The sequence below is a fragment of the Mesoplodon densirostris genome, chromosome 6 (assembly GCF_025265405.1).
Source record: "Mesoplodon densirostris isolate mMesDen1 chromosome 6, mMesDen1 primary haplotype, whole genome shotgun sequence".
Lineage (NCBI taxonomy): Eukaryota > Metazoa > Chordata > Mammalia > Artiodactyla > Ziphiidae > Mesoplodon > Mesoplodon densirostris.
Window position 1 is genome coordinate 34,810,878 of NC_082666.1, and position 22,110 is coordinate 34,832,987.

The window sequence follows — 22,110 nt, forward strand, 5'->3', positions numbered from 1 at the left end:
ATCATAGGTCATTTCTTTTTCTTTTTTCTTTTTTTTTTTTTTTAGTAACTTGCAGGTTTTATCAAAATGAATCAAAAAAAAAAAAGAAAAAGAAAGAAAAGCAAAGGGTAACACAACCCCATATCCCAAAACTTTCTAGATTTTTTTAGTGCAAGAAATGCCATATCACTGAAGCACTTGAGGATTATCATGAAATCCTAGCAAAAAATGTAATCACCTCAGAAGTGGTAATAAAAAAGAGAAACAACCAGAGAGGCACACATTGTTATTTATTTATTTATGTTTTTGAATTTTATTTTATTTTTTTATACAGCAGGTTCTTATCAGTTATCTATTTTGGGTTTTTTTTTAAAGGATTTTTATACTATATTAGAAAACCACAAAATAAAAAAGGGATCAGTCGACATATATCTTAGAAGTCCTTCCAGAGTCTCTGTACCCACAGCCATGCAGGCTGCCTGTCACCTTGCTCTCCGCTGCTCAGTCTGCGGCTCGTTGAAGGATCACTGGAGATGACTCAGGCTCTAGTTCACAGTCACACTTGTTCTGCCAAATCCAAGACCCCGAATTTATCCAAATTGTAGAAACATGCTTTGACCACCCATCCACCAAAATACCTCCCATTCAGATAAACAACAGCTTTAATTGCTGATTCAACCCTCTCAAATTCTAAAAATATTCGTACCGCTTCATCACCAGGGGCACCAGGAATTTCAAATATCACACATTTTCCAACTTTGCCATATTTTTCACACTCTTCCTTGGTTTCAACTTCCAAGTCTTCATCTACCTCTCCTGCACCAACCATGTTCCTTAGTAGGACCACTTTAGTAGGACACTTACGTATTTCAGCTAATGGATTTGAATCTGACTTCTTGGTTGCATCTTTCTCAGTGGCGTCGCCCACGATGATCTTGCCTCCCCACTTGCTGGTCTTCTCCACTGACAGCGCTGTGCTCAAGCCCTGCTCGTGCTTCCCCAGACCCTGGCCTTCCCGGAAGCCGTACTTCTGCATGATTTTATGTGCTACTGTGCCACCCATGTTGGGGAGGAAGGAGTTGCCGGGGCCGGTGGGGGATCTGGGTCTGTCTTGTTCCTCGTACACTGGGGGAGGGATAGCAGCTTTGGAAGACGGTGAGCGAGGTCTTGAATCCTCTGCATAAGGAAAGTCTTGGGGTAACTCTTTGTGTTTCTCTACAAGAGAAGTGGGTGGTGCAATGGCAGCTCCGCCCATACTTCTCTTCTTCCTCTCTGGCTCATAATCTACATCTTCATCAGAATCTGAATCTGGTCGCCTGGAAAACCCCCTAGCTTCATGTCTGTCTTTACGCCTCTTTTCTCTCTCTTCTATTTGTATCTTTCCAGCTCCCGCTGTCTCTGTCGCTCCTCTCTTTGGTGCTTCACTACTTTCTCAAAATCGTTAGGAAACATGGGATCATATTCATCAGCTAGGGGAATCAAAACTTCTGCAGAAAACCCCCTGGGAACCGGATCCTTGAGGCCCGCTGCCACGTGCGGCGCGGTGTCCACAATCTGCCTCTGGTCTGAAGAGGCACCTCGCTTCAGGTCGATTACCGGGGCAAGGACTGTACTTTGTTTTGTCCTCTGGCTCTTCTCCTGAGTGGCAGCTGCCTTCTTCACCTGGAGCTGAGACTACAGAAGTTTGAAGTTTTGGGACCAGGCTGCTGTTTTTGAGTCACTGGTCTCCACTCCCAGGTCGTCGTACAGGGACATCTCAGTTTAATGCCGGCCCGCCCGGCCGACGCTCCCAGGCCGCGGCGGCGCACCGGGGCCGAGGCGCCGCGGACTCGACGGGCTGGGCGCTGGGTGTCAGCCCCAGACGGCCGGACCTCTCCGGCGCCAACCCCTACGCAGAGTCCACCGGGCCCCCAGCGGCGCCGTCATTTCGTTTTTTTTTTTTTTTTTTAATTGAGGTATAGTTGATGTACAATGTTATGTAAGTTACAGGTGTATAACATAATGTTTCATAATTTTTAAAGGTTATACGCCACTTATAGTTATTATAAAATATTGGCTATATACCCTGTGTTGTACAATATGTCCCTGTAGCTTATTTCTTTTATACACAGTAGTATGGTACCTCTTAATCCCCTACCCATATGTTGCCCCTCCCCTCTTCCCTCTCCCCACTGGTAGCCACTAGTTTGTTCTCTATATCTGTGAGTCTCGTTTTTGTTATGTTCACTAGTTTGTTATATTTTTTTAGATTCCACATGTAAGTGGTAGCATACAGTATTTGTCTTTCTCTGTCTGACATTTCACTTAGCATAATTTCCTCCAAGTCCATCCATGTTGTTAAAGGTCATTTTTATTATTGCCGAGTAGTTTCAGTTGTATGGATATACTTCAATTTGTTTATCCATTCCCCTGTTAATGGACAGTTGGATGGTTTCTAGTTTTTGACTACTATGAATAAAATTGCTATAACATTTACATACTAATCTTTGTGTAGACATGTGTTTTAATTTCTCTTGGGTAGCAGCCAGGAGTGGAATTGCTGAGTCTGGTACATATGTGCTTAACTTTATAAGAAATTTGTGTTAGGTTTTGTCAGATACTTTTTTTTGCATCTATTGAGCAAATCATGTGGGTTTTCTTCTTTGATTGTTAATATGGTGAAATACAATAATTGAAATTCAAACGTTAAATATTCAAACACTTGATCCATGCTGATTAACCTTTTTTATACATTGCCTGACTTGATTTCTTAAAATTTTGTTACAGATTTTTGCAATCATATTATGAAGGATGTTGGTCTCAGTTTTTCATTTCTTTGCAATGTGTTTGCCTGGTTTAGGTATCAAGATAATGTTGGTCTCATAAAATGACTTGGGAGGTGTTTTCTCTTCCTCTGTTCTCTGGTAGAATTGGTATTATTTCTTCCTTAAATGCTTGATAGAATTTATCAATAAAGTATCTGGGTCTGGAAGTTTCTTTGTTAGAAGGTTTTAAATTACCAATTGATTTTTTTTTTTCTACTTTTTGGCCATGCCACGCAGCATGCGGGATCTTAGTTCCCCAACCAGGGGTCGAACCCATGACCCCTGCAGTGGAAGCGAGGTGTCTTAACCATTGGACTGCCAGGGAATCCCACAAATCAGTTTTCTTTAACAGATATTGAGATACTCAGATTTCCTATTTCTTCTTGAGTCAGTTTTATTAATTTCTATCTTTCAAGACACTTGTCTATTTCATCTAAGATGCTGAGTTTATTGGCAAACATCTTTTCACAGTCTTCTCTTATTGTTCCTTTAATGACTTTAAAGTTAGTAGTGATGTTCCCACTATCATTTCTGCTATTGGTAATTGTGTTTTTTTTTCTTTTTAACTTGATCAGTCTGGCTAAGGGTTTGTCAAATTTGTTGATATTTTGTTTGACCATAGTCTGTTTCATTGATTTCTGTTCTTATTTCTGTTTACTTTGGTGAAAGTTTAGACAATTAATCTTAGACATTTCTTGTTCTTGTCTTGTTTTATTGTTAACTTTTTAAATGTATAGAAATGTATGCCTTAGGAAGTGAGAATTTCCCATAACCCATTCCCCCCTGAGGTAACTGCCTTTCTACCAATGTGCTGATCACCAAAGACATACTAAAGGACTTCACATCCCTCTAATCCACCACATGCCTTTGAACATGTGTGCCTTTGCTCCTGGCATTCCTTCAGAAAGGAATACTCTCCCCAACATTCTCCACCTGGTGAATTCATAGTTATTAAGGTCCATCTCAAATACCACGTCCTCCTTGAAATTTCCTTCAGTTCTTCCAATCAGAGTTCATTCTCTTCTCTGTGTACCACTGGACTCTGTGCATGATTGTACTATATTGATCATTGGAAGGGTAGAATTTGAATATGGCCCACTTGTTCCAAAATCCACACTTTCGTGTGCTATGCTGCTTCCTTGGCATTTTTCTATTGGGTTTTAGAGCAGTTTTCTATAATTCTTGACTTACTATACTCTTTCTGTTTGTTCGTTTTAATTGAGGTATAATTCACATTACATAAAATTCTCCTTTTTAAGGTGTACAATTATTACAGGATTTTAATCTCAAATTTCTTTATGGAAAGAATTATATTTATTTTAGTATTTCCAGTTCCTGGTAAAGTACTTAACACTCAATATAAGACATTCAGTAAATGTTTCCTGAATTAAGAAAATAAGTGTTTACCATATGTTCTCTGCTGGTATTTCTCAAATTCAGTGTGCATACAAATCCCCCAGGGAGACTGTTAAAATGCAGATTCTGATTTGGAAGTGGAATCTGAGATCTAAACTTCCAACAAGCTTTTTACATGATGCCTATGCTGCTGATCTGAGGACCACACTTTGTTCTATTTGTTTGTTTTATATTTTTTTATTTTTTATTTTTTAATGTTTTTATTGGAGTGTAATTGCTTTACAATGGTGTTAGTTTCTGCTTTATAACGAAGTGAATCAGTTATACATATACATATATCCCCGTATCTCTTCCCTCTTGGGTCTCCCTCCCTCCCACCCCTCTAGCTGGTCACACAGCACCGAGCTGATCTCCCTGTGCTATGCGACTGCTTCCCACTAGCTATCTATTTTACGTTTGGTAGTGTATATATGTCCATATATACACTACCACTCTCTCACTTTGTCCCAGCTTACGCTTCCCCCTCCCTGTGTCCTCAAGTCCATTCTCTAGTAGGTCTGCGTCTTTATTCCTGTCTTGCCCCTAGGTTCTTTTTTTTTAGATTCCATATATATGTGTTAGCATATGATATTTGTTTTTCTCTTTCTGACTTACTTCACTCTGTATGACAGACTCTAGGTCCATCCACCCCACTACAAATAACTCAATTTTGTTTCTTTTTATGGCTGAGTAATATTCCATTGTATATATGTGCCACATCTTCTTTATCCATTCATCTGCTGATGGACACTTAGGTTGCTTCCATGTCCTGGCTACTGTAAATAGAGCTGCAATGAACATTTTGGTACATGACTCTTTTTGAATTATGGTTTTCTCAGGCTATATGCCCAGTAGTGGTATTGCTGGGTCATATGGTAATTCTATTTTTAGTTTTTTAAGGAACCTCCATACTGTTCTCCATAGTGGCTGTATCGGTTTACATTCCCACCAACAGAGCAAGAGGGTACCCTTTTCTCCACACCCTCTCCAGCATTTATTGTTTCTAGATTTTTTGATGATGGCCATTCTGACCGGTGTGAGATGATATCACATTGTAGTTTCGATTTGCATTTCTCTAATGATTAATGATGTTGAGCATTCTTTCAGGTGTTTGTTGGCAATCTGTATATCTTCTTTGGAGAAATGTCTATTTAGGTCTTCTGCCCATTTTTGGATTGGGTTGTTTGTTTTTTTGATATTGAGCTGCATGAGCTGCTTCTGTATTTTGGAGATTAATCCTTTGTCAGTTGCTTCGTTTGCAACTATTTTCTCCCATTCTGAGGGTTGTCTTTTCGTCTTGTTTATGGTTTCCTTTGCTGTGCAAAAGCTTTTAAGTTTCATTAGGTCCCATTTGTTTGTTTTTGTTTTTATTTCCATTTCTCTAAGAGGTGGGTCAAAAAGGATCTTGCTGTGATTAATGTCATAAAGTGTTCTGCCTATGTTTTCCTCTAAGAGTCTGATAGTGTCTGGCCTTACATTTAGGTCTTTAATCCATTTTGAGCTTATTTTTGTGTGTGATGTTAGGGAGTGTTCCAATTTCATTCTTTTACATGTAGCTGTCCAGTTTTCCCAGCACCACTTATTGAAGAGGCTGTCTTTTCTCCACTGTATATTCTTGCCTCCTTTATCAAAGATAAGGTGACCATATGTGCGTGGGTTTATCTCTGGGCTTTCTATCCTGTTCCATTGATCTATATTTCTGGGTTTTTTTTTTTTTTTTTTTTTTTTTTGCGGTATGTGGGCCTCTCACTGTCGCGGCCTCTCCCGCTGCGGAGCACAGGCTCCGGACGCGCAGGCTCAGCAGCCATGGCTCACAGGCCCAGCTGCTCCGCGGCATGTGGGATCCTCCCAGACCGGGGCACGAACCCGTGTCCCCCGCACCGGCAGGCGGACTCCCAACCACTGCGCCACCAGGGAAGCCCTATATTTCTGTTTTTGTGCCAGTACCATACTCTCTTGATCACTGTAGCTTTGTAGTGTAGTCTGAAGTCTGGGAGCCTGATTCCTCCAGATCCGTTTTTCATTCTCAAGATTGCTTTGGCTATTCGGGGTCTTTTGTGTTTCCATACAAATTGTGAAATTTTTTGTTCTAGTTCTGTGAAAAATGCCATTGGTAATTTGATAGGGATTGCATTGAATCTGTAGATTGCTTTGGGTAGTAGAGTCATTTTCACAAAGTTGATTCTTCCAATCCAAGAACATGGTATGTCTCTCCATCTATTTGTATCATCTTTAATTTCTTTCATTAGTGTCTTATAATTTTCTGCATACAGGTCTTTTGTCTCCTTAGGTAGGTTTATTCCTAGATATTTTATTCTTTTTGTTGCAGTGGTAAATGGGATTGTTTTCTTAATTTCCCTTTCAGATTTTTCATCATTAGTGTATAGGAATGCAAGATATTTCTGTGCATTAATTTTGTATCCTGCTACTTTATCAAATTCACTGATTAGCTCTAGTAGTTTTCTGGTAGCATCTTTAGGATTCTCTATGTATAGTATCATCTGCAAACAGTGACAGCTTTACTTCTTCTTTTCTGATTTGGATTCCTTTTATTTCTTTTTCTTCTCTGATTACTGTGGCTAAAACTTCCAAAACTATGTTGAATAATAGTGGTGAGAGTGGGCAGCCTTGTCTTGTTCCTGATCTTAGTGGAAATGGTTTCAGTTTTTCACCATTGAGGAAGATGTTGGCTGTGGGTTTGTCGTATATGGCCTTTATTATGTTGAGGTAAGTTCCCTCTATGCCTACTTTCTGGAGGGTTTTTATCATAAATGGGTGTTGAATTTTGTCAAAAGCTTTCTCTGCATCTATTGAGATGATCATATGATTTTTCTTCTTCAATTTGTTAATCTGGTGTATCACATTGATTGATTTGCATATATTGAAGAATCCTTGCATTCCTGGGATAAACCCCACTTGTTCATGGTGTATGATCCTTTTAATGTGCTGTTGGATTCTGCTGGCTAATATTTTGTTGAGGATTTTTGCATCTATGTTCATCAGTGTTATTGGTCTGTAGTTTTCTTTTCTTGTGACCTCTTTGTCTGGTTTTGGTATCAGGGTGATAATGGCCTCATAGAATGAGTTTGGGAGTGTTCCTCCCTCTGCTATATTTTGGAAGAGTTTGAGGATAGGTGTTAGCTCTTCTCTAAATGTTTGGTAGAATTCGCCTGTGAAGCCATCTGGTCCTGGGCTTTTGTTTGTTGGAAGATTTTAAATCACAGTTTCAATTTCATTCCTTGTGATTGGTCTGTTCATATTTTCTATTTCTTCCTGGTTCAGTCTCGGAAGGCTGTACGTTTCTCAGAATTTGTCAATTTCTTCCAGGTTAGGACCACAGTTTGAATTGCAACACACTAAGGTTCCTCCTCTCTAGAGTAAAGGTAGTTCTCCTGAACATACGCAAGGGGGCGCAATGGGCAAACATTTCTACTGCTATTTATAACAAAGTAGTGAATGAATTCCCGTGACATGCTTTTTGGCAGCTGTTTTGCTAATTATTATTTATTTCATGCAACAGGCACAGTAGATATCTCAGTATACTAAAAATAGACTTTCCTTTAAGCCATGTTTTGAAGAATTTGCCACGATTATGCTCATAGAAACTGGAAACCCTCACAATCTGTTATTAGAAGTGTCAAATAAGAATAGCACTAAAAAATTATTAGATATGAGAGATCTGAAAGATGTGAAAATGATCATAATAGTGATAATAAAAGTAATAATGATAGTATCAGCCATTTATCGATACCTATTAAGTGTGTAGTATTGTACTAGCTGTCTCACATGAATGGTTTCATTTAATCCTCACAACCACCCCATGAAATAGGTAATATTGCCCTCATTTTACAGGTAAGAAAATCGATGCTTAGAGAAATTAAATAAAATGCCCAAGTTCTGGAAGTCATAATTGGAAGGGTAGAATTTGAACATGCTCCATCTTTTTCTTTTTTTTTATTTTGAATTTTATTTTTTTTTTGAATTTTATTTTATTTATTTTTTTACACAGCAGGTTCTTATTAGTTATCTATTTTATACACATCAGTGTATACATGTCAATCCCCCCAATCTCCCAATTCATCACCCCACCCCCACCACCCCACCCCCCAGCCACTTTCCCCACTTGATGTCCATACGTTTGTTCTCTACGTCTGTGTCTCTCTTTCTGCCCTGAACATGCTCCATCTTTTTCCAAAGTTCACACTCCTGTGTGCTGTGCTGCTTCCTCAGAATTTTCTTTTCTTTTTTTGTGGGGGAGGATTTTCTTTTGGTGTTTAGAGCAGTGATCTATGATTCTTGATTTGCCATATGCTTTTAAAAAATTGAGATATGATTCATATGGCATAAAGTTCACCCTTCTAAAGCACACAGTTCACTGGTTTTTAGTATAATAAATACAAGGTTGTGCAACTATTGTCATATCTAATTCCAGAATATTTTTGTCACCCCCTAAGAGAAATCCATACTCATTAGCAGTCTGTCCTCATTTTCCCCTTCCACAGCCCCTGAAAACCACTAATTTACCTTCTATCCCTATGAATTTGTCTATTCCAGGCATTTCACATAAATGTAATCATGCAAGTCGTGGCCTTTTGTGTCTGGCTCTTTTCACAGAGCATAATGTTTTCGGAGTTCATCCATATTGTAGCATATATCAGTCCTTCCTTTTTATGTCTGAACAATATTCCAAAGTATAGACATACCACATTTTGTTTAGTCATTTATCAATGGATAGACGTTTGGGTTGTTTCCATTTTTTAGCAATTATGAATAATGCTGCTATGAACATTTAGATATACATTTTTGGACAAACATAAATTTTCAATTCTCTTGGGTAAATACCAGGAAGTGGAATTGCTGGATTATATGTTAACTCTATGTTCAGCTTCTTGAGGGACTTCTAGATGGTTTTCCACAGTAGCTGCACCATTTTATATTCCCACCAGCAGTTTCCTCCATATAATTGTTGTTGTTGATTTACCATGATCTGGTGATCATGAATTAATTGAAGGGGAGATAATCAAATTCTCAAACATGTTTCAAAATGAGGTGCCCTTTAATTTTTTAAAGTGATGAGTGGGCTTCTGCCTACTGCTGTGGAAAGAACACTGAACTGGGCTTCTTCATCATTACCTATCGTTCTCTATGATTAACTGTGTGACCCATATTATGATCTAGTCCTTCAGACTCTCAGCTGTAGATCTGGGATAATAAAGCCTGCCTTGCTTCCCTGGTGGTACTGGCATGAAGTTAAAACCAAATAGCTAAGGCAGGAGAAAGCACTTTCAGAAATGAAAGAGTTGCCAAAATTAATGAAGTTTAAGCACCAGTGCCCCTCTTTTGCCTTGGCCCTTTCCAAGGCCCCGGTCTCTGGCCACTCTGTAACACTTCTCCTCTAGTGGGGTGGCACTGGAGTGGACAAGGACGTGTTGAGTCACAACTAAAGGTAAGTGCAGCTGGGCTCTATGGGACTTGTTTCTAATAAGGTGAATCCTAGGTATCAAGAAAGTCATGGCAGTATCTTCGTTTATTCAAAGACAAACTGTATTGCATCTAGTACCGTACTAAGTGCTGGGAATAGAATTTTTAAAAAGGGTAGTTGGAATTTTTTTTTATTATGGTACACGGGCCTCTCACTGTTGTGGCCTCTCCCGTTGCGGAGCACAGGCTCTGGATGCGCAGGCTCAGCGGCCATGGCTCACGGGCCCAGCCGCTCTGCGGCATGTGGGATCCTCCCGGACCGGGGCACGAACCCGTGTCCCCTGCATCGGCAGACTCTCAACCACTGCGCCACCAGGGAAGCCTGGTAGTTGGAATTTAATATAGCCTTCTGAGACACCAATTGACAGAGCACACTTATTGATAAAATAAGCAAATATAGAAGAATTACATAACATGACTAATAAGCCTGAAAAAATAGATACATATCACATATATCCAACAAATAGAATATGTACTTTTTTAATATGTGCAACATTATGTTTATGCCTCTGTATACGCTGCATTGTGCTCACCACCAGAAGTATAGTTTCCATCTGTCAGCATTCAGTTGATCCCCTTTACCTGTTTCACCCTCCCCCCTACTCCCCTTCCCCTCTGCTAACCACTACTCTTTCCTCTGTATTTATTTGTTTGTTTTTATTTGGTTTGGTCTATTCATTTATTTAAAACCATTTTTTATATTCTACATATGTGTGAAATCATATGGTATTTGTCTTTCTCCGTCTGACTTATTTTACTTAGCATAATACCCACAAGGTCCATCCATTTTGTTCGAATGGCAAGATTTCATTTTTCTTTTATGGCTGAGTAGTATTCCACACTCATACATTGATGGGCACTTAGGTTGTTTTCATACCTTGGCTATTGTAAATAATGCTTCAGTGAACATAGAGGTGCATGTATCTTTTCAATTAGTGTTTTTGTATTCTTTAGATAAATACCCAGAAATGAGATAGCTGAATGTTATAGTAGTTCTATTCTTAATTTTTTGAGGAACCTCTTTACTGTTTTCCATAGTGACTGCACTAATTTACATTCCCACCAACAGTGTATGAGGGCTCCCTTTTCTCCACATCGTCTCCAACATTTTTTATATCTTGCCTTTTTGATAATAACCATAGAATATGTACATTTGGATCGTACCTTGTATATTTATTAATATTAGCCATGTTCTAGGCCACAGAAAAAGATCAATTTATTCCAAAGATTATTTTATTCAGTGTCATGCAGACTATGTTCTGTAATTATAATGCAATAAAATTAGAAATCAATAACAATAAAAGAGTTTAAAAACTTTCCTTTTTCTGGAAAACAACAAAAACAAATCAAAAACAAAAATAATCCCCCAAATCCTTGGGTTAAAAAGATCATCATATGTCAAAATTCATGAGGCACAAAGTAGTATTTAGAGGGGAAAATTATAGTTTGAAACAAATTTATCAGAAAGCAGGACCATTGGAAGGAAAATAAACAAAGCATTCAACAACAATAGTTTGAAGAAGACAACTGAGCAAACTCTACTCATGGGGGTTCTGATTTATATGTACACAGGATGCTGAGTGAGCCCAGTGGAGGTGCATCTAACCTGCAGGGATCACATGTGAGCTGTTTGATGGAGTATAAGGAATCAGATTAAGATATCTGGGAAAAGCAAAGAGCAAGTGCACTGAGGTGAGAAGCAGCCAGTGGTTGTGCCCCACTGCAGGGAACGGTTCCTATGGAGAGGAGGTCAGAGAGAAGGCAAGGGTTATGTCAGACCATGAAAGCTTTGTTGTGAAATAAAAGGAAGGCATAACACATTTTTTTTAAATAAAAGGATGATGATTTCAAATAAGAGTTTGAGCTCCAGGGTCAGATGTTGCTGAGTTTGAATCTCACTTATGCAAACTGTGGGGTTTTAGCTGTGTGCTCATGGGCCAGCCATTTAACCTCTGCAAGCCTCAATGTCCTCACCTTTAAGTAATAATAATAGTAATAATAATAATAATAATAATAGCTACCTGATAAGGGTATTGGTGTATAAAGCACTTAGCACAGTGCCTGGCATAGACTTAGGATTTATCTGTTGTTCTAGTGTAATTGTTCATAGCACACCCTTTCATGATCAAAAGTGTCTCTGTTCGGCTGATAAATTATATGGTCACATCAAGTTGGCACTCAGTATGTCACCTCTATGTGTGCGTGTGAGGGCTTTAGAAAGATCATCCTGGATGCACATTGGAGCCTGGATTTGAAGGACACTAGACTAAAGACAGAGGGGTCACTTAGGAGGGACCTGAACCAGGCAGGTGAGGACAGACTGGAGAGTTCCAGCAGAGAGGTGTATTTTTTAAAAAGGACGCAGCTTTTACACAACTGGTGACTACTAAGATGCTTCTAGGCTTCATTAATATTCCTCACTTAGAGCACCAAGTGGGTGGTGACAGGGAATTCACCCCAGTGGGTCCAACAGAAGGAAGCACATATTCGGGATGCAGGCATCTGGGATGGTGAATTTTGGACGCGGCAACTTTAAAGACGTCTGGGGGATTGCAGCATGGAGGGGATCATTACAGAGTCAGAAAGCAGAATCTGAAGTTCAGGGAGAGGCCAGGTCTGGAGATGGAAATATGGGTCTTACCTGTATGTGTGAGCAAACGAGATCACTCAGGGAGAGAAGTGAAAAGTGAGACGAGATGAGGGCTGAAGAGCAAGCCCCGAGGAACAGTGCCAGGTAGGCGTCCATGAAGGATGCTGTTGCCCGGGAGCTTGGGAAAGCCAGGAGAAAAAAGAGTCAGAGCAGACAAAGAGGGCAGAGTCTCAAAATGCAGTGAGCTGTCAGTGGCATCAGTTCTATGGAGAAGTTGGATAGGAGGAGGGCACAGAAGTGCCATCGGGTTCTGCCTGTGACGTCATGGCTGCTTTGGGAAGAAAGTTTCCGAGGAGTGGTGGGGTGGAAGCCGATTGCAGAAAGTTTAGTTTGAATGGCAGCTCAGGAGGAATGAAGAGTTAAGTTGTATTTATAACATTTCTCAGACTCGTAGATTCAAGTCAAATCCATAATTCTGATCATTAAAAGAATCCCTTAGTTCTGGTATAACTCCTGTGGCTGACGAATGAGCATCCCTAGTTGTTGCTCATTGTGCGCTGATATCGTGCCGGACACCCTGGCCACAGTGTCTGGTGTGATAATCCCAGCGAGGGGATGAGGAAGGTGTCCCTTGACAAATGCAGAAACTGAAGTTCAGAGGCTCTACGTGACCTGCTCAATGTCACACAACTACCCAGTCCCAGAACTGCAAATCACACTCATCTCTGATCCACTCCAAGTCCAGTGTGTTCCTCTGAGCCTCAACTCCAACCTCAGAACCTTCCCTCTTTTTTTAAACTGTCTGAAAAAGAAATTCAAAAACCCCGACTACATAGTAACCACTTTTAAAAATAAAAATGCAGAAAGTTCTCATAGCTGCCGATGGAACCAATCACTTGTTCGTCACGGTATAACCTGGGGACCTCAGAAATGTGAAAAGCATTAAAAAAAAAAATCACTGTGCTTTCTTGTGCTGAAAGGGAACAGTGGAAAATGGCCTGTCTTTCCTACCTGAGCCCCCCCCCCCCCCCCGCTTTAGGGGAAACAAGGAAACTTTGTGTATCTTTCAGTCCCAGAAAAGGGGGGGCCTTGTCTGTGAGTAAAATAGCAAGTTTCATCTTAACCTTCAAGAATGATGTCTTTTCATGTTTTCATGGGGTACCTGAAGCCCTGCCAACCTCATGAGTGAGAAACCAGACCCACTCACCCTGGCCTGTCCACACCAGTCCCCACCACATCGGAGGCTCTTTCTGAGGCTCTTGCAGGGGTGTGAGTGCATCCTTGTCCTTGGGGAGCCATTCATATGTTATTCTCTACAGCACATGCATGTTCTTTACAGCCTTTTCTATGTATGGAACACTTCATAATATGGTCCCAAAGGCATGCTTAAAAAATGTAAAGAAAAGTAAGACTAATATTTTCAAAAGAAAAAATCTTTTTTTAAAAATAGATCTTTATTGGAGTATAATTGCTTCACAATACTGTGTTATTTTCTGTTGTACAACAATGTGAATCAGCCGTATGCATACATATATCCCCATATCCCCTCCCTCTTGCATCTCCCTCCCACCTTTCCTATCCCACCCCTCTAGGTTGTTGCGAAGCCCCGAACTGATCTCCCTGTGCTACGCGGCTGCTTCCCACTAGCCATCCATTATACATTTGGTAGTGTATATATGTCCATGCCACTCTCTCACTTTGCCCCAGCTTCCCCTTCCCCCACCTGTGTCTTCAAATCTATTCTCTATGTCTACGTCTTTATTCCTGCCTTTGCCACTAGGTTCATCAATACCATTTTTTTCTTTTTAGATTCCATATATATATATATGCATTAGCGTACGGCATTTGTTCTTCTCTTTCTGACTTATTTCACTCTGTATGACAGTGTCTAGGTCTATCCACCTCACTACAAGTAACTCAATTTTATTTCTTTTTATAGCTGAGTATATATGTATATACACATATATTCCATTGTATATATGTGCCACATCTTTATCCATTCATCTGTCAATGGACGTTTAGGTTGCTTCCATGTCCTGGCTATTGTAAATAGTGCTGCAATGAACATTGTGTTACATGACTCTTTTTGAATTATGGTTTTCTCAGGGTATATGCCCAGTAGTGGGATTGCTGGGTCATATGTTAGTCTATTTTTAGTTTTTTAAGGAACCTCCATACTGTTCATAGTGGCTGTATCAATTTACATTCACATCAGCAGTGCAGGAGGGTTTCCTTTTCACCATACCCTTTCCAGCATTTACTGTTTCTAGATTTTTTGATAATGGCCATTCTGTGAAGTGATACCTCATTGTAGTTTTGATTTGCATTTCTCTAATAATTAGGGATGTTGAGCAGCTTTTCATGTGCCTCTTGGCCATCTGTATGTCTTCTTTAGTGAAATATCTATTTAGGTCTTCCACCCATTTTTTAATTGGATAGTTTGTTTTTTGGATATTGAGATCCATGAACTGTTTGTATATTTTGGAGATTAATCCTTTGTCCGTTGTTTCATCTGCAAATATTTTCTCCCGTTCTGAGGATTTTTGGCTTGTTTATGGTTTCCTTTGCTGTGCAAAAGCTTTTAAGTTTAATTAGCTCCCATTTGTTTATTTTTGTTTTTATTTTCATTACTCTAGTAGGAGGCAGGTCAAAAAAGATCTTGCTGTGGTTTATGTCAAAGAGTGTTTTTCCTATGTTTTCCTCCAAGAGTTTTATAGTGTCTGGTCTTACATTTAGGTCTTTAATCCATTTGAAGTTTATTTTTGTGTATGGTGTTAGGGAGGGTTCTAATTTCATTCTTTTACGTGTAGCTGTCCAGTTTTCTCAGCACCACTTACTGAAGAGGCTGTCTTTTCTGCATTGTATGTTCTTGCCTCCTTTGTCAAATTAGGTGACCATGTGTGCATGGGTTTATCTTTGGGCTTTCTATCCTGTACCATTGATCTATATTTCTGTTGTGCCAGTACCACATTGTCTTGATTACTGTAGCTTTGTGGTGTAGTTTGAAGTTGGGGAACTTGATTCCTCCAGCTCCATTTTTCTTTCCCAATATTGCTTGGGCTATTTGGGGTCTTTTGTGTTTCCATACGAACTGTAAAACTTCTTGTTCTAATTCTGTGAAGAATGCCATTGGTAGTTTGACAGGGATTGCATTGAATCTGTAGGTTGCTTTGGGTAGTATAGGCATTTTCACAATGTTGATTCTTCCAATCCAAGAATGGTATATTTCTCCATCTGTTTATGTCATCTTTGATTTCTTTCATCAGTGTTCTATAGTTTTCTGAGTACAAGTCTTTCACCTCCTTAGGCAGGTTTATTCCTAGGTATTTTGTTCTTTTTGTTGCAGTGGTAAATGGGATTGATTCCTTAATTTTTCTTTCCGATTTTTCATTGTTAGTGTATAGGAATGCCAGAAATTTCTGTGCATTAATTTTGTATCCTGCAACCTTACCAAATTCATTGATTAATTCTAGTAGTTTTCTGGTGGCATCTTTAGGATTTTCTATGTATAGTATCATGTCATCTGCAAACAATGACAGATTTACTTCTTCTTTTCCAATTTGTATTCCTTTTATTTCTTTTTCTTCTCTGATTGCCGTGGCTAGGACTTCCAAAACTATGTTGAATAATAGTGGTGAGAGTGGGCAACCTTTTCTTCTTCCTGATCTTAGTGGAAATGCTTTCAGTTTTTCACCATTGAGTATAATGCTTGCTGTGGGTTTGTCGTATATGGCCTTTATTATGTTGAGGTAGGTTCCCTCTATGCCCATTTTCTGGAGAGTTTTTATCATAAGTGGGTGTTGAATTTTGTCAAAAGCTTTTTCTGCACCCATTGAGATGATTATATGGTTTTTATTCTTAATTTGTTAATATGGTGTATCACATTGATTGATTTGCATATATTGAAGAATCCTTGCATCCCTGAGATAAATCCCACTTGATCATGGTGTATGATCCTTTTAATGTGTTGTTGGATTCTGTTTGCTAGTATTTTGTTCAGGATTTTTGCATCTATGTTCATCAGTGATATTGGTCTATAATTTTCTTTTTCTGTGATATCTTTGTCTGGTTTTGGTATCAGGGTGATGGTGGCTTCATAGAATGAATTTGGGAGTGTTCCTCCCTCTGCAATTTTTTGGAAGAGTTTGAGAAGGATAAGTGTTAGCTCTTCTCTAAATATTTGATAGAATTCGCCTGTGCATCCATCTGGTCCTGGACTTTTGTTTGTTGGAAGATTTAAATTACAGTTTCAGTTTCATTACTTGTGATAGGTCTGTTTATATTTTCTAACTCTTCCTGGTTCAGTCTTGGGAAACTGTACCATTCCAAGAATTTATCCATTTCTTCGTGGTTGTCCATTTTATTGGCATATAGTTGTTTGTAGTAGTCTCTTATAATCCTTTGTGTTTCTGCAGTGTCAGTTGTGATTTCTCGTTTTTCATTTGTAATTTTATTGATTTGCGTCCTCTCCCTTTTCTTCTTGATGAATCTGGCTAAGTGTTTATCAATTTTGTTTATCTTCTCAAAGTTAGTTTTATTGTTCTTTGCTATTGTTTGCTTCATTTCTTTTTCATTTATTTCCAATGTGATCTCTATGATTTCTTTCCTTCTACTAACTTTGGGTTTTGTTTGTTCTTCTTTCTCTAGTTGCTTTAGGTGTAGGGTTAGATTGTTTACTTGAGATCTTTCTTGTTTCTTGAGGTGAGATTGAATTGCTATAAAATTCCCTCTTAGAACTGCTTTCCCTGTGTCCTGTGGGTTTTGGGTCATCGTGTTTTTATTGTCATTTGTTTCTATGTATTTTTGATTTCTTCAGTGATCTCTTGGTTATTTAGTAGTGCACTGTTTAGGCTCCATGTATTTGTGTTTTTTACAGTTTTTTTCCTGTAATTGATTTCCAGTCTCATAGTGTTGTGGTCAGAAAAGATGCTTGATGCAATTTCAATTTTCTTAAATTTTCTGAGGCTTGATTTGTGACCCAAGATGTGATCTATCCTGGAGAATGTTCCATGTGCACTTGAGAAGAAAGTGTATTTTGCCACTTTCGACTGGAATGTTCTATAAATATCAATTAAATCTATCTGATCTGTTGTGTCATTTAAAGCTTGTGTTTCCTTATTTATTTTCTGTTTGGATGATCCATCCATTGATGTAAGTGGGGTGTTAAGTCCCCTACCATTATTGTGTTACTGTTGATTTCCCCTTTCATGGTTGTTTACATTTACCTTATGTATTGAGGTGCTCCTATGCTGGGTGCATAAACATTTATAATTGTTATATCTTCTCCTTGGGTTGATCCCTTGATCATATGTAGTGTTCTTCCTTATCGCTTATAACAGTCTTTATTTTAAAGTGTATTTTGTCTGGTAGGAGTATTTCTACTCCAGCTTTTCTTTTTTTAAAAAAAAATTCGTTTATTTTATTTATTTTATTATTTTTGGCTGCCTTGGGTCTTTGTTGCTGCATGTGGGCTTTCTCTAGTTGTCATGAGCAGGGGCTACTTTTCGTTGCGGTGCGTGGGCTTCTCATTGCAGTGGCATCTCTTGTTGTGGAGCACGGGCTCTAGGCACACGGGCTTCAGTAATTGTAGCACGTGGGCTCAGTAGTTGTGGCACACAGGCTTAGTTGCTCCATGGCATGTGGGATCTTCCCGGACCAGGGCATGAACCTGTGTCCCCTGCAGTGGCAGGCGGATTCTTAACCACTGCATCACCAGGGAAGCCCTCCAGCTTTCTTTTGATTTCCATTTGCATGGAATATCTTTATACATCCCTTCACTTTCAGTCTGTATGTGTCCCTAGGTCTGAAGTGGGTCTCTTGTAAACAACATATATATGGGTCTTGTTTTTGTATCCATTCAGCCAGTCTGTGTCTTTTCGTTGGGGCATTTAATCCATTTACAGTCAAGGTTATTATCGGTATATATGTTCCTACTACCATTTTCTTAATTGTTTTGGGTTTGTTTTTGTGAGTCTTTTTCTTCTCTTGTGTTTCCTGCCTAGAGAAGTTTCTTTAGCATTTGTTGTAAAGCTGGTTTGGTGGTGCTGAATTCTCTTAGCTTTTGCTGAAAGCTGAAAAGCTTTTGATTTCTCCATCAAATCTGAATGAAATCCTTGCTGCACAGACTAATCTTGGTTGTACATTTTTCTCTTTATCACTTTAAGTATATCCTGCCACTCCCTTCTGGCCTGCAGAGTTTCTGCTGAAAAATCAGCTGATAACCTTATGGGGATTCCTTTGTATGTTATTTTTTGTTTTTCCCTTGCTGCTTTTAATATTTTTTCTTTGAATTTAAGTTTTGTTAGTTTGATTAATATGTGTCTTGGTGTGTTTCTCCTAGGGTTTATCTTGTATGGGACTCTCTGTGCTTCCTGGACTTGGGGGACTCTTTCCTTTCCCATGTTAAGGAAGTTTTCCACTATAATCTCTTCAAATATTTTCTCAGACCCTTTCTTTTTCTCTTCTTCTTCTGGGACCCCTATAAGTCAAATGTTGGTGTGTTTAGTGTTGTCCCAGAGGTCTCTGGGATTGTCTTCAATTCTTTTCATTCTTTTTCCTTTATTCTGCTCCTTGGCAGTTATTTCCACCATTTTTTTTCCAGCTCACTTATCTGTTCTTCTGCCTCAGTTATTCTGTTATTGCTTCCTTCTAGTGTATTTTTCATTTCAGTTATTGTGTTGTTCGTCTCTGTTTGTTTGTTCTTTATTTCTTGTAGATCTTTGTTAAACATTTCTTGTATCTTCTCAATCTGTGCTTCCATTCTATTTCCGAGATTCTGGATCATCTCTACTGTCATTACTATGTACTCTTTTTCAGGTAGATTGCCTATTTCCTCTTCATTTATTTGGTGTTTTAGGTTTTTACCTTTGCTTCTTCACCTGTGACATATGTTTTGGCTGTCTCTTTTTTTTTTTTTTTTTTTGATGAGTGGGATTGTGTTCCTTTCTTACTGGTTGTTTGGCCTGAGGCTTCCAACACTGGAGTTTGTAGTTGAGGACCTCCAGGAGATCTCACTCTGATGAATATTCCCTGGGCTCTGAGGTTTTCTGTCAATCCAGTGGTTCAGACTCGGAGCTCCAACCACAGGAGCTTCAGCCTGACCCCTGGCTCATGGACCAAGATTCAGCAGGCCAAGCAGGGGGGTCAAAAAAAAAAAAAAAGAAGGAGGACAATAACAAAGTAAAAAAATAAAATTAGACTAGGAAACTAACATGTTAGAAAGAAAATAAAAATAAAAATATAGATGCAACAACAACTGGAAGGTAAAACAGAACCACAACAGTAAAAAAGAGGAGAAAAAAAAAAAGAAAAAAGAAAAAGGTGGAAAAGGCCTTGGCTGTGGAGGATGGGGCCTAGGCAGGGGTGGGGTTTGGGTGGTGGGCAGGGAAAAGGGCTGGAAAAGGCCCTGGCGGGTGTGGGGTGTGGGGCTTAGGCTAAATGGAGCAGAAGGAGCCCAGGTATGCCTCCCACCTCTGGTCTCAAAGGGCGGGGGAACCCACCTGGGAGCCCAGCAGGCTTCCTGTGCTGGAGTGATCAGAGCCAATGCTCTCCGCCCCTCTCCTACTCCTCCAGTCCTGGAGGTCCCCTCCTACCTGCCTCTCCTGCCCTTCCCTGGCCTCCCTCCTATGCCTGCAGGACCAGTGTGGTCCCCAGGGTGGGGGTGGGGGCTTGGAGGGTGGGGGACCCGGCCTAGGAGCCCAGTAGGCTTCCCAGGCTGAGTGGGCAGGGCAAACCCCCTCTGCTCCTTGTCCTGCTCCTTCCGTCTTGGAAGGCGCCTCCCACCTGCCTCTCCTGTTCTCTCCCAGCCTCCCACCTATGCCCCCAGGACCAACGTGACCCGGAGGGGGCCTCTGAGGGCGTAGGAGCCAGCCAAGAGCTGGGTAGACTTCCCCGGCTGATTGGGCGGGGGAAATGCTGGGTGTGCTCCCCCCTGATCTGAGCCCCCAAGGGTCCCTGCAGGCGTGGGAACCCCTCCGCCCTTTCAGCCACCCCTCAGGGGAGCCGGTACTGTCCTGCCTCCACTTCTCCTCCCCACTCTTTCCCCACAAGTCCTACAAGTTTGCTTGGGCGTTCCTCCCATCTCCTTGGGCATAGAGGTCCCCCACCAGCATCCGGCAGGTGCCCTAGTTGTGGGGAGACATGAACTCTGTGTCTTCCCACACCGCCATCTTGACTCTGCCCCACTCCCAGAAAAAAAATTTGCATAAAGCAATGGATAAATAAAATGGGTAATACATTTAATGGCATACTTGACAGTTAGAAGAGTGGGTGAGACCTGTTTGAATCTGGATGAAGCTCAAAAATACATGATTTTGTGAAAATAAAACATTGCAAAATTACATGCACAGTGTGATATTTATCTACATGTAAAAATAATAAACAATCTATAGATTTTCAGTGGATATAGTCATATGTAAAATTACATATTAAGGATATTATACCAATCTTATAGTTGTGGTTACTTTGGTGCCAGGAAGGTGGTGGGTGTTGAAGGAAGGGGGATTAGTGGATGATGAGGAGGGCTTCAGCTTGATCTATAACAGCTGTTCAAAAGTGTGGTCCGAGGATCCATAAAAATCCCCATGACCCCTTCAGGAGTTCTTCGGAGTCAAACTATTTTCATAATAGCATGAAGATGTCATTTGCTTATTTCATGGTGTTGACATTTGCACTGATGGTGTGAAACTAATGGTGTGTAGACCTACGGGGTCCTTAGCAGGAAATCAGAGAGTCATCATTATATCCCGGGCTGCCACTCATTTGAAGTGAAAAAATAAACCTGCCAGTTTCACTTAAGATTGACCCGAGGAAGTGGTAAAAAAAATTATTAATTTTATTAGATCTTGGCCTCTGGGTTCATTTAAAAAATATTCTAAGTGCTGAAGTATATATGAAATATCTTTGCTGCATTCACAATATGATGGTTGTCTTGAGTAAAAGCACTTGTGTGTTTGAGTTGAGAGTGCAATTAATCGGTTATTTTTCACGGAACACCATTTTTGTTTGCAAGAATGACTGACAGACAAACTGTGCCTATTCAGACTAGGGTATTTGGCAGATATTTTCCTGAAAATGAACAAAACGAGCCAGTTACTTCAAGGAAAACAAGTGACAGTTATTTGTTTCCCATGATAAAAGTACAAGTTTTCAAGCAAAAATTAGAATTTTGGAAAACTTGTTTCTGCCACCATGAGCTTGACAGCTTCTCAACACTTAAAAAGTTTTCTGATGAGATTGGTAGTCAGCAAACAGGATGTAAAATTTTTTTAAATTTTATATTGGGGTATAGTTGATTTTCAATGTTGTGTTAGTTTCAGTTGTACAGCAAAGTGATTCAGTTATGCATATACATATATCTATTCTTTTTCAGGTTGTTTTCCCATATAGGTTATTGCAGAATATTGAGTAGAGTCACCTGTGCTATACAGTAAGTCCTTGTTGATTATCTATTTTATGTATAGTAGTGTGTATATGTCAATACCAACCTCCTAATTTATCCCTCCTCCCACCCCACCATTCCCCTTTGGTAACCGTAAGTTTGTTTTCTCTGTCTGTAAATCTGTTTCTCATTTGCAAGTAAGTTCATTTATATCTTTTTTTTAGATTCTACATATAAATGATATACGATATTTGTCTTTCTCTTTCTGACTTACTTCACTTAGTATGATAATCTCTAGGTCCATTCATGTTGCTGCAAATGGCATTATTTCATTTTTTATGGTTGAGTAATATTCCTTTGTATATGTACCACATCTTCTTTATCCTTTCGTCTGTCAATAGACACTTAGGTTGCTTCCATGTCTTGGCTATTGTAAATAGTGCTGCAGTGAACATTGGGGTGCATGTATCTTTTCAAATTAT

The 22,110-nt window shown here is 39.7% G+C and overlaps 1 pseudogene; it reads right to left on the bottom strand.

Moving 5' to 3' along the window:
• Window positions 1–535: 535 nt before the first annotated feature.
• On the bottom strand, window positions 536–1,734 carry LOC132492494 (splicing factor 45-like; annotated as a pseudogene).
• Window positions 1,735–22,110: the final 20,376 nt, after the last annotated feature.